The 12,527-nt window shown below is 32.5% G+C and overlaps 1 protein-coding gene across 5 annotated transcripts in view; it reads right to left on the bottom strand.

The window, feature by feature from the left end:
- Positions 1-12,527, bottom strand: part of Lrfn5 (leucine rich repeat and fibronectin type III domain containing 5) — a 266,246-nt gene that overhangs the window by 151,941 nt on the left and 101,778 nt on the right. The window lies entirely within an intron of this gene.

Genomic DNA, 12,527 nt, shown 5'->3' with positions numbered 1-12,527 from the left:
TAATAAAAATACATAAAAGATGATAAATCAACAACTTCAGTCTAGGTTATTGTTTCTATTGCTTCCATCTATAAAGATATATGAATAATCCAATAAATCTAAATTTAAGAGGATAATTCAATTAGCTTATGATACACAATTATTAGGATTTTCTTTAGAGGGGAAAGCTAAAACTTTTGCCGAATTTAATACTGAAATTCTCATAAATGTTAAAAACTAAAGCAGAGATTAATGATATGGCTGAGAAATAGTAAATTATAGTTTATGTATTTCAATTATTTCTGTGGACATGTCAAGAATTTTTATCTATTTTGAAAATTTGTATTTACTATATAAGAAAGATTTTATTATAGAATGGTAGGTATCAAAGACATGTCACATATAGACAGGCAAATTCAACTCTATCACATGACAGTCAACTTGATGTGGATATTATTCTCCTTTTCATTTGCTTTCTTCCATAAATATTATAACTAAGTTTGATATTCATATATCCATGCAAAAATACAAGAACACCAAAAGCAAGTCTCCCTCCAAAGTAAGATATCTCTCTCATACAGAACCAATTTCACATGTCAGAATATTCTTTTGGAAGTATTTCACATGTATCAGTATAAATATACCATAAGCATAATCAGCTCATGAAGTGCTCCAATTGAAAAAGATAAACATTTCTTGGATTTTTTTTTTATAAAAGAGATGATATAATCCATGTCCATCTGCACATATTTTGCACAAGTATATGTGAGTACATGCATAATACTTTCCTAGAAGTAAAACGTGAAGGTCAGAAATGATTATTGTTTCTGTAGCTCTTTTTGTGTTCCCTGAAGTAAAGTGATAATATAAAGAAAAAGTAAATTTAAATTTTGTAATTATGTTTCATATTATTGAATTGTGGAAGAAAATTATAAATGCTTTAAAATATCATCCTAATCCAATCAAAGTAAATATTGTTGATCAAAAGCATTCTGTCATCATTTTAGCGTGAAAAGCACTTTTCACTGGTTGTAACTCCACCTAAATTCCAATTCCTGCAAGAAAGTTCTTTTTATGTATGCTTATACCACTTAGTCATTAATTAATGAGAACAACATTTTCCTTTTTGCAATAAATTTAATAACTTGCTATGTGCCAAATACCACAGAACATGTGTAGCCTCACGTATTCCAAGATATCCCCTGAGAATCATTAGAGCTGAGGATATGGCTCAGTGGTAGAAAACCTGTATGTGAAAGGTCCTAGGTTCAATCCCCATCACAACTTAAAATTTAAAAAAAAAAACATATTTTTTTAAGCCTCCCAATAATCAAATGAGGCAAACATCAATGTACAAAAAGCAAAAACAGGGGGAAAAGGGCAAGGTCACATAGCTACTAACTGGCAAAACCTGGGCTTTCACCTATCTCAACTCCATGTAAAGCCTTATATAGTATGATGTAAGTTAAGACTTCAGAAAACCATAGTTAATTCTGATACGGTTTGGATGCATGTTCCCTAAAAATCCATGTTAAAGGCTTGGTACCCAGGGTAGTGTATTTGGAAAGTCCTGGGAGGTTTGGGAGGTGGTGGGGCTTTGTTGGGTTACTGGGGCATGCTCTGAAGGGGACTGTGGGACCCTAGCCTGTCCTCTTTCTTTCTCTGCTTCCTAATTCAAGATATGATTGCTCACTTTGATGCACATTCCTGACATTGCCATGTGGCACTCTCACCAAGAGCCCAAAATCAAGGGTGCCACCCAATCTGGGAATCTTCAGAGCTAAGTAAATCAATTATCTTTATTAAGTCGGTTGCCTCAGATATTTTGCTGTAATAATGAAAAGCTGACTAATACAAATTCTACAGTAAAGTCCATATATATTGGTAATCACAATGCCCAAGACAGATTTGTGATTATAGTACTACAATTTTCCAATGTTATTATGTAAGGATTTCCTTTTCTTCTCAATAGTATGTTGAAATTAAATGTCTCATAAGAAATTCTAATGAAATTTTAGTTCCAAGTTTTTGCTGTGTGGCCATCTTCCAGTCTTAGAAAATTTGGCAGATATTAGGCAAGAAACAGGATTCTTCTTCCAACAACTATCTTGAATGCTAAAGCTAAACTCAGAAGGAACTCAGGAAACAGGCAAAACATTGGAAGTTTTTATGGAAAATCTTTAAAAGTGAAAATCACTCTCTTGCACCCAATGGTACTTGTTTACTCTCTCTAATGTCTTTGTTAAGTGTTCATCAATTCTCTGAAAATGCAGATGGATAACAGACTCAATTATCAGCAAAGACAGGCCTTTGAAGATTTGTAGATCTGGTTTGGAATCATAGCTATTACCATATTACTCACTTTCCTCCTTTACAATAAAAAATTATGAAATGAGTTCATTGTTTCAAGATATTACCAAAAGTTCTCTATAGGTTTAATGCAATGCCAATCAAAATCCCAACAGCATTTCTTGTAGAAATAGAGAAAGCAATCATGAAATTCATATGGAAAAATAAAAGACCCAGAATAGCAAAAACAATGCTAAGCAGGAAGTGTGAATCAGGCGGTATAGCGATACCAGACTTCAAACTATACTACAGAGCAATAGTAACAAAAACAGCATGGTACTGGTACCAAAACAGGCGGGTGGACCAATGGTACAGAATAGAGGACACAGAAACCAATCCACAAAACTACAACTATCTTATATTTGATAAAGGGGCTAAAAGCATGCAATGGAGGAAGGATAGCATCTTCAACAAATGGTGCTGGGAAAACTGGAAATCCATATGCAACAAAATGAAACTGAATCCCTTTCTCTCCCCATGCACAAAAGTTAATTCAAAATGGATCAAGGAGCTTGATATCAAATCAGAGACACGCCGTCTGATAGAAGAAAAAGTTGGCTACGATCTACATACTGTGGGGTCGGGCTCCAAATTCCTCAATAGGACACCCATAGCACAAAAGTTAATAACTAGAATCAACAAATGGGACTTACTCAAACTAAAAAGTTTTTTCTCAGCAAAAGAAACAATAAGAGAGGTAAATAGGGAGCCTACACCCTGGGAACAAATCTTTACTCCTCACACTTCAGATAGAGCCCTAATATCCAGAGTATACAAAGAACTCAAAAAATTAGACAATAAGAAAACAAACGACCCAATCAACAAATGGGCCAAGGACCTGAACAGACACTTCACAGAGGAGGACATACAGTCAATCAACAAGTACATGAAAAAATGCTCAACATCTCTAGCTGTCAGAGAAATGCAAATCAAAACCACCCTAAGATAGCATCTCACTCCAGTAAGATTGGCAGCCATTAGGAAGTCAAACAACAACAAGTGCTGGAGATGATGTGGGGATAAGGGTACACTTGTGCATTGCTGGTGGGACTGCAAATAGGTGCAGCCAATTTGGAAAGCAGTATGGAGATTTCTTGGAAAGCTGGGAATGGAGCCACCATTTGACCCAGCTATTCCCCTTCTGGGTCTATTCCCTAAAGACCTAAAAAGAGCATGCTACAGGGACACTGCTACATCAATGTTCATAGCAGCACAATTCACAATAGCTAGACTGTGGAACCAACCTAGATGCCCTTCAATAGACGAATGGATAAAAAAAATGTGGCATTTATACACAATGGAGTATTACTCTGCATTAAAAAATGACAAAATCATAGAATTTGCAGGGAAATGGATGGCATTAGAGCAGATTATCCTAAGTGAAGCTAGCCAATCCCTAAAAAACAAATGCCAAATGTCTTCTTTGATATAAGGAGAGTAACTAAGAACAGAGTAGGGACGAAGAGCAGGAGAAGAACATTAACATTAAACAAGGATGAGAGGTGGGAGGGAAAGGGAGAGAGAAAGGAAATTGCATGGAAATGGAAGGAGACCCTCAGGGTTATACAAAAGTACATACAAGAGGAAGTGAGGGGAAAGGGAAAAATAATACAAGGGGGAGAAATGAATGACAGTAGAGGGGGTAGAGAGAGAAGAGGGGAGGGGAGGGGAGGGGAGGGGGGATAGTAGAGGATAGGAAAGGCAGCAGAACACAACAGACACTAGTATGGCAATATGTAAATCAATGGATGTGTAACTGATGTAATTCTGCAATCTGTATATGGGGTAAAAATGGGAGTTAATAACCCACTTGAATCAAAGTGTGAAATATGATATATCAAGAAATTTGTAATGTTTTGAACAACCAACAATAAAAAATTTAAAAAAAAGATACATCATATCTGAATATACAGATCATGGCATATAAAAAAAAAAACTTTTTCCCTCGGAGATTCTCCCTAAGACTGTCTTAAATTTTACCCCATTGAAAACTAAGAAAATCCTTCAAATACCTGAAGACAACAGTAATCTAACCTTAATTACCCCTACATTTAATATAACTACAGCCTTTGAAAAACTATGACCAAATGGTATCATTACTCATCCTTCTCTATATTATGCCTAGTAGTACAAAATAAATAACTTGGAGGGAATTCTTCTATATTAATCTTCAGTTATATTTACCTTGTGTTGAAATTAATTAAAAAATATGCTTTCCTTATATAGATGTTTGATATATCTGATGAGAAAACACCAGATGTTTTGAAATATATTAACAATTAAGTCATGTGTTTTCATTGCAATACATTCAATCATAATATTATAGTAATCATAATATCGTATTAATCATAAAATAATATAATGTTTAGAAAAATCTAGCCATTCTCTTAAGAAGACTACTCCAAAAATGAGGCTATAACACAAGTGTCATTTTATTAAGATAAATAATTTAAAAAATAATTTGAACCAGAAACAGAATAAAATTGGAAATTATTTCACATTAATGAGATTTTTGAAGCATAAATATTCAGAAAGACTCATATAAACACCATAATTAAAACATGCTTGCTCACCACTAGCACTGCTAAACCCACTGTAAAAATTAAATTAGAGACACTGATTGAATATGAAAATGCATTTGTGTTACTGGATAAAAGTGTAGTACTATGCACTTGGCTATAAGAAAACGTTTACAAATTATTACACACATCCAGGATCATATGACAAATAAATTAATGCACCACTAGAGCATTTATTGCTTAATGTAAATGTCACATTGAAAATGAGAACAACTAATCATTCCTTTCCTCTAATAGCAAGAGTTCAGCAGTTAAATAAAACATAAATCTTGGTGACCTAAAAATTTTATTACTGCATTTGTAATTTCCCGTTAGCAACTCACAGAAAGTAACTTCAAATGATTCTGCATTTCAGTAAAATACTATCTAAGGTGAAGGGCTTTTTGTGGAGTGTAAGGATAGATGGTAGCTGGAGTTGGTGATTGATTTGCATTGGTTTAGAAGAATTAACACATTCATTAAATTTCACAATGATAGCTTAAAATAATGGATTTTCATTGCAAATAAAAAGACCCAAAGATAATAACTGATTTTTGTGAATAAACAAAATGTCTTATCACAATTTGACTTTAAAAATTCTTCTACTATAAAGTGGATATAAAATTAATATAATAATAAATAAAAATAAAAAATAAGGGCCCTATGAAGACTACAGGGCCAATGATGTATTCTTACTTGTACCACCAGCATTTTAGCCAATGATGTTGACCAAAATAATCCAGCATAGTAATAGAATGTTTCAAATTATAATTCTTTCACAATTTAAATTTACTGTGTTAAATGTTTTCTTGGAATATTTTTCAAATTCAAAGTTCTGCAAACATTTTTTTCCTTAAAAAAACAGTTTTGACTATCACATCCTCATCCCTTGATGAGTTAGAAGCACTTGTGGTCCTTGGACCTTCCTTGGCTAGTTCATAGTCTGCTCTAACAATATAAATGTCAGTCCTGCCCTGTTCCTTTGAATTCAGGGAAAAATAAAATACAGTGTTCTTATTACTCTTAGCAATTTGGCAAAAGTCACTAATAGACACAAAGGTCACACAAACATGCATGTCAGTTTATCTTCTTGGTAATGATCCTTTTCAATTACAAGAGAACATCAGTGAGTGCTTTTTGATGCCATAGTCATTTTAACTAGATGTATCTCCATTCAGTGTTTCCTTCTTTTCCACTTTACTCCTTCTTTCCTTTTTACCAGTTTTCTTTCTCCCTTCCTGACTTCCATCTCCCCTTTTCCTCTCTCACAACTTCACCACTTATATATGCAATCAGAAATGATTTTATGAAGATACCTTAATATAATATATTCTCTAAAGATATAAATTTTAAAGAATACATCTGGGGCTGGGGATGTGGCTCAAGCGGTAACGCATTCGCCTGGCATGCACAGGGCGCTGGCTTCTATCCTCAGCACCACATATAAATAAAATAAAGATATTGTGTCCACCAAAAACTGAAAAATAAATATTAAAAATTTCTCTCTCTCTTCTCTATCTTTAAAAAAAATAATACATCTAAATAAATTTCAGAACACATATACAACGTTCTGTACTTTCATTAACATTCTGATGTGTGTAAATTTTTAGAATCCAAATCAATATCTTAATATACAGAGTAGAAAGTCCATGTCCAATTTGCTTATTAATATTCATTATACAAGTAATATATGAGCAAATTTTTATAATATTAAAAATTACAGAGATTAGGAAGAAACTAAGTATAGACTATATAGGAATCCCCTATATAGTTGTGAGAAATAATATTTCTCTACATATTGCATTATGAGACCTAGGGTGAATCTTAATGGTCAATAGTATCAGAATTTTAACACTCTACTAAAAAATTAAAATAAAATAAAAAGAATCCAAAACAAAAAAGTTGAATAGTTGCAGGGAATCACTGAGTATTTATCAAACCAAATCTGAAATATAGTCTGTCCCAAAGAAAAAGTAGAAAAAAATTAACTCCATTAATCAATGCAAAGTACTAAATTGCTCCTTGATTTCAGAGCAGAGAAATTCACTGTGAGGGAAGGGATCATGATTTGCACTTAGTATGCATTATGTTAAAGGGGCCAAGTACTGAGTGCCTGACTGTACTGGTTTCAAGTCTCAACGGATTCTTGTCTGGTATATTTCCTATTGTTATACAAAAAAATAAAATAAAATGTGAATTTTTGGTGCTTGGAAACTGGGATAAAGTGTGAGTGGGATAAAATGTTTAGTGGGGTGAATTAGAATCCTTCTGTGTGTTTTTATCAGGATGGTTATTTTTTATTTTCAATTCATTATTTTCAGCTCTTTTTGAAAGGCTTAATTAATTTCATTGATAAATAAATTTATTTAAAATTCATAAATCCAAATAAATCAATCTATGGTATAATTAAATTGAACTTCTACACAGATTTACCTAACACACACACACACACACACAAAGTAGATACTTCTAGTACATACACCTATATGAGTATCAGAACATCATAAAAATACAGAATATTTTAATATAGGTATATATATACATATACATTATCTTCCTATCTATACACAAATAGATACATATTAATCTATATTCATACACATACATATGGCAGGGGCATATGCATGCAAATAGTTACTATAAGAATATTAGTGCAAATAAATCAAAGTCAATGGGTTAAATATGAGGCTGTAAATAGTTGACAACTGTTGGGTAATTGAAAATCAGATTCATAATGGGTTAAACTGAGATTTTGGAACAATCTTAGACATACTGAGAACCACAAGGAATATGGAAGTTTGGAACTACTGCAAATATGCTGAAAGGCAATGTGGGTGTGGAGATATCTAGAAGCACAAGAAGTGCATTAAGGGTGTTAGAGAGGATTTAAAATTGAATTTATGATAGGAAATAGCTAAGAGTTTAGAATTGGGAGATACCGTGCTTTAAAATATCATTCAAACGTATATCATGTGCTTTAGATTTCTTATTGGCCTATAAGCTCTTTGAAAAGCAGGAACATCATATGGATAACTGGGTGACCTACAGCATTTAGCACACCTACAAACCTACAACAATTAAGAAGCATAAAGGTTAAGTGCAAATGAAGAAAATCAAATACTAAAGATTTTGGAGAAGTTGCTTCTTGAGGATAAAACTTTTAAAAGATAAAATGACACAAAAAGTGATGAATTTTCTACACGCGAACACATATTATACAACTAGAAATAATTTTGAAGACAGTAGCCCCTGGGAAAATAATTAAATAAACCATGAATACAGTTACATAGGAATTCTCCACGAGATCACATTCAAAAGTGTTATATGTAAAAGACAGAAGGAAAGATGCAGAACTAAAGATGAAAATAAAATAGGGTTTATGAAGCACTTTCAAGTAGATTATTTCATTAGATGGTAATATGCTGTCCTTGATCTTTTCTTGTACAGCATTTTAGCACTGACTTCAGAAAGGACATAAGAAACAGTGCTTATTAAATCTGTGAATCTGTGACTGACACAAAATGGGGATGTAAAAATGTCTCTGTAGGTTTAATGAATAGGCCATGACTGTCACAATGAAATATAATAAAGCCAAAGGTAAAGACAGTAGAATCACAAAATTAACTATTAAAATGTAGGTGAGTGATACTTTGTAAAAAGCAGTTTATACAAAATACACATAAGGGATTAATTATCTCCATGATCCTTATAGGTCAACATTTTCAGAATTGCAATATCAGCATTCATTAATTTAAAAAAAATATATCCATAACAACAAGTTCAATAGTTGTAATAAATTATTTGATCCTGATCAAACCACATCTGAAATCCAGAGTATCTAATTCTGAACTCTAGAAAATCATGCCTGGAGACACACATACAAAGTATGGCTAATCCCAATCATCGCAATTGAACTGATTGAAAAAAATAGGAATTTTAAGATAAGAGCAAAATTCTTCAAATATAATTTTAGGAGGTGAGAGAAATGCTAAAGATAGCATGATTTGAAGTGAAAGATAAGAATTGCACTGGGATTCTACTGAACATTTTATTGCTTAAAGTAAGTCAGGCACAGAAAAGCAAATATTGTGTAATCTCACTCATGTGGAATTTCAAAACATCAATCTCATAGAAGTTGAGAAAAAAAAACAGTGGTTGCCAGAAGCTTGGATGGTCAGACGGAATGGGAAGATGTTAGTCAAAGCATATATAATTATAGTTAGATAAGAGAAATATTCAAATAAGGTCCATAAAAGGCATGTATGTAGAGACAGAAAAATGATGTAACTGACCAGATACAGAGGGGTAGGAGGAAATAGAGAGTTGGGAAAGGAATAGGAAAGACCAGTTATGATAGACTTTACTGCTTTGTATAATGACAGTATTCTAAAATTGGCTCTAATAATAGTTGTACTAGTCTGTGAGCAAACTGAAAAGTGTTGAATTGTAGTTTTAATTGAGTGAACTGTACTTTTAAATGGGTGAATTGTATGAAACATGAATTATATCCAAAAAGTTGCTCTAAATATGCATAAGGATTTATTGTTGCAATATTAGTAAAGACAGCTTTGGGAACACCAAGTCCATTGTGTGCTGATAATCCATTCTATATGGGCAGCAAAGAGGACATTCTCCTGTAGCATCCAAGGTTGAAAGAGAATGGCCATGAAGATCATGTCTAATGGTAAGGTCCTGCACCTCCACTAAGGAGCCCAGATCTAGACTGTATCTTGTCCAAAGGCAAACTGACTTTTCTGCAGCTTTATAGTGTGGATTTGCTTAGAGAGATTTTTTCCAAATGATGATATAAACTGATTATAGGTATGTATTGCCATTGAATTATAATGTGACCTTTTTATAAATAAATCTAAATGAGAAAATATATTTCATCTGCTGGCATGTACCTTATTATTTTTTAATTATTTTTTCAATATGTTCCTATTTGTGATTTTATGTTTGACCAAGGTCACTGCAACTTCTTTTATAAACTTTTCTAAATATGTTTGTATCTGAATTCTACTTTAAGTGCTCTTAACACAATGAACTTTTAACTTTCTGAGCAAGAGCACAATTTGGTTTTCTTCTTTAGAGTGATGACATGCATTAGCCAAATTGTTCTGCATAGGTGGTAACTGGGATCAGAATAAAATAAAAGTCAGTTTTGTTATTTTATATATGTACTTCACCATTTTCAGAGATTTTTCATACATATTATTCAGTGTGACCTTCAAAATATTCTTGCAAAGCATGTAGAGAAGTTATCATTTGCTTTCATTTCTGAGGCTCAGAGATCATCAATCACTTCCACAAGGTCATGCCACTGTGGGGTGGCAGGTGAAAGAATAGAATGTAGAATCTCTGACTTTTTGTGAGTCTCTTTCCACTCAACTCCATTTTTTTAAATTTATACAAAAAGTTACTCAGGCACAAGAAATTTCAACGATGTCAAGAAAGACATTATAAAGGATGTCTTTAGCATTTTAAAGGCATTACAGCATTTTAAAGGCATTACAGCATTTAAAGGATGTGAGTAATAAGAAATAAAATGGAAGTGTAATTCATAGGAGCCATATTAAATCATTTATACATGTTTTACTCATTTATTTTGGATCTAAGTGCAATATATATATATGTTTAAATTTATCTCAACATATCAAAAATAAATGAACCAAACAGAAAATGTTTTAATACACAAATAAAATGTAGAGATACCACTTGAAATTAGTCATCCTATTGTTATTGACTTAAAATTATATTTTTTGAGGTATTTTATTAAAGATGTGCTGGTTTTCCAACATGAATCAGGAACTGTATTAGGAAGGTACCTTGGATTGAACCCAGTGATGCTTTACCATTGAGCTACATCCCCAGCACTTTTTATTTGAGACAACACTCACCCAGTTGCTTAGGGACTTGGTTAGTTGCTGACGGTGGCCTTGAACTTGTGATCCTCCTGCCTCAGTCTTCTATGTCTTTGGAATTACAGTTTCTAACATGGTGCCCAGAAATCCTTCTCTTAATTATGCAATAATTTAGTGACTATAAAATTCAATATATAAAATAACAAAACTGACTTTTATTTTTTTCTGATCCCAGTTACCACCTATGCAGAACAATTTGGCTAATGCATGTCATCACTCTAAAGAAGAATATTAGGTTGAAAAAAACTTCATCTAATCAAAGTTCTGTTGATTCAATATTTTTAATATTCTTTTTTCTGTATGTTCTCACTAATCACCATCTTTGTCATATGCCAATATTTCACTCTCCCTTGCATTTATATAACAGCTTCATAATAGAAAATCATGCTCTAGTCTTATCACAAGACAACATATCCTCCATGCTTTCATTTTTCCATTACTATAATGGTTATCTTTTGAAAATGCAAATCAAATTATGTGCCATGTATAAAAGCCCAGTATGTTTTACAAAATTCATAAGCATATGGCTTTCACCACTCTCATACCCTAAGCTATATGCACTCTAAACCATATAGATTTTCTCCCAATGTTTAGAATTGTGGTAAAATACACATAAAATTTGCTATCATACAGTTTGTAAATATATAAATAGTGGTTTCAAGTACTATCCTATTGTCATGTACCCATCATCGCCATCCATCTCTAATATTCTTCATCTCACAAAATTTAAATAAAAACTCCCTTTTCTTCTTCCTTCTCTCCAGCACCTAGCAACCGCCAGTCTATTGTTTATCTGTTATTGTGACTACTCTAAGTCCTTCATACAAGTGGAATCATAGTTGTCTTTTTCTAAACTGGCTTAATGAGTACATTTACATAATGTACTCAAAATTCATACAGACTGCAGCATATGTAAGTCTTTCCTTCCTTTATGAGGCTAAATATCCCATTGTGTGGATATACACTACATTTTACTTACCCATTCATCTCTTGATGGACATGGATTGGTTCTAGTTTTTGGCTTTGTGAATAATGCTATTATAAACATGGGTGAAAAACAACTCCTTCAATATCCTGATTTCTTTTCTTTTTATTCTTTGCACTTCTACAATCAAAGTACACTTTTTGAATCATAAGATAATTCCACTTTTTAGCTTCTCTGAGAAACTACTGTACTAATTTCTACAATGGATATACTATTTTTCATTCCCACCAGCCTATCAGCAATGCTTAGGGGTTCCAATTTCTCCCCATCCTTTCCAATGCTTGATATTTTTTATGTATTTTTTTTCTTTTGATAGTAGCTATCCTAATGGTCATGAGGTAGTATCTCCTAATAGTTTTGATCTTTATTTCTACAGTAAGAAATTCTGGGCCTCTTTTGTGATTATCATTTATTTGTATATCTTCTAAGTTTGTTTTTACATAGAGATCTTCCTTTAGTTGTTAAGTTTTAAGAGTGCTCTACACATTCTGAATATTAATCACATATCAGATATAAATATTGCAAATATTTTTGCTTATGTTGCAAGTTTCTTTTTTAATCTGTTAGGAATATTTTTCAATGTTCTTATAAACATTTTCATGAAGTCTAGCTTGTCTGTTTGTTCTTTTGATGACTATGCCTTTAGCATCATAGTCAAAAAAATCACTGATAAATATAATGTATTGAAGCTTTGTCTTCTGTTCCTTCTAAGATATTTATAATGTTAGGTCTTAC

This window comes from Marmota monax, unplaced genomic scaffold (assembly GCF_021218885.2).
Source record: "Marmota monax isolate L192 unplaced genomic scaffold, Marmota_monax_Labrador192_F-V1.1 WCK01_AAM20220418_F8-fsc00001, whole genome shotgun sequence".
NCBI classification, from domain to species: Eukaryota; Metazoa; Chordata; class Mammalia; order Rodentia; family Sciuridae; genus Marmota; species Marmota monax.
This window is presented reverse-complemented; position numbering and strand designations above follow the sequence as displayed.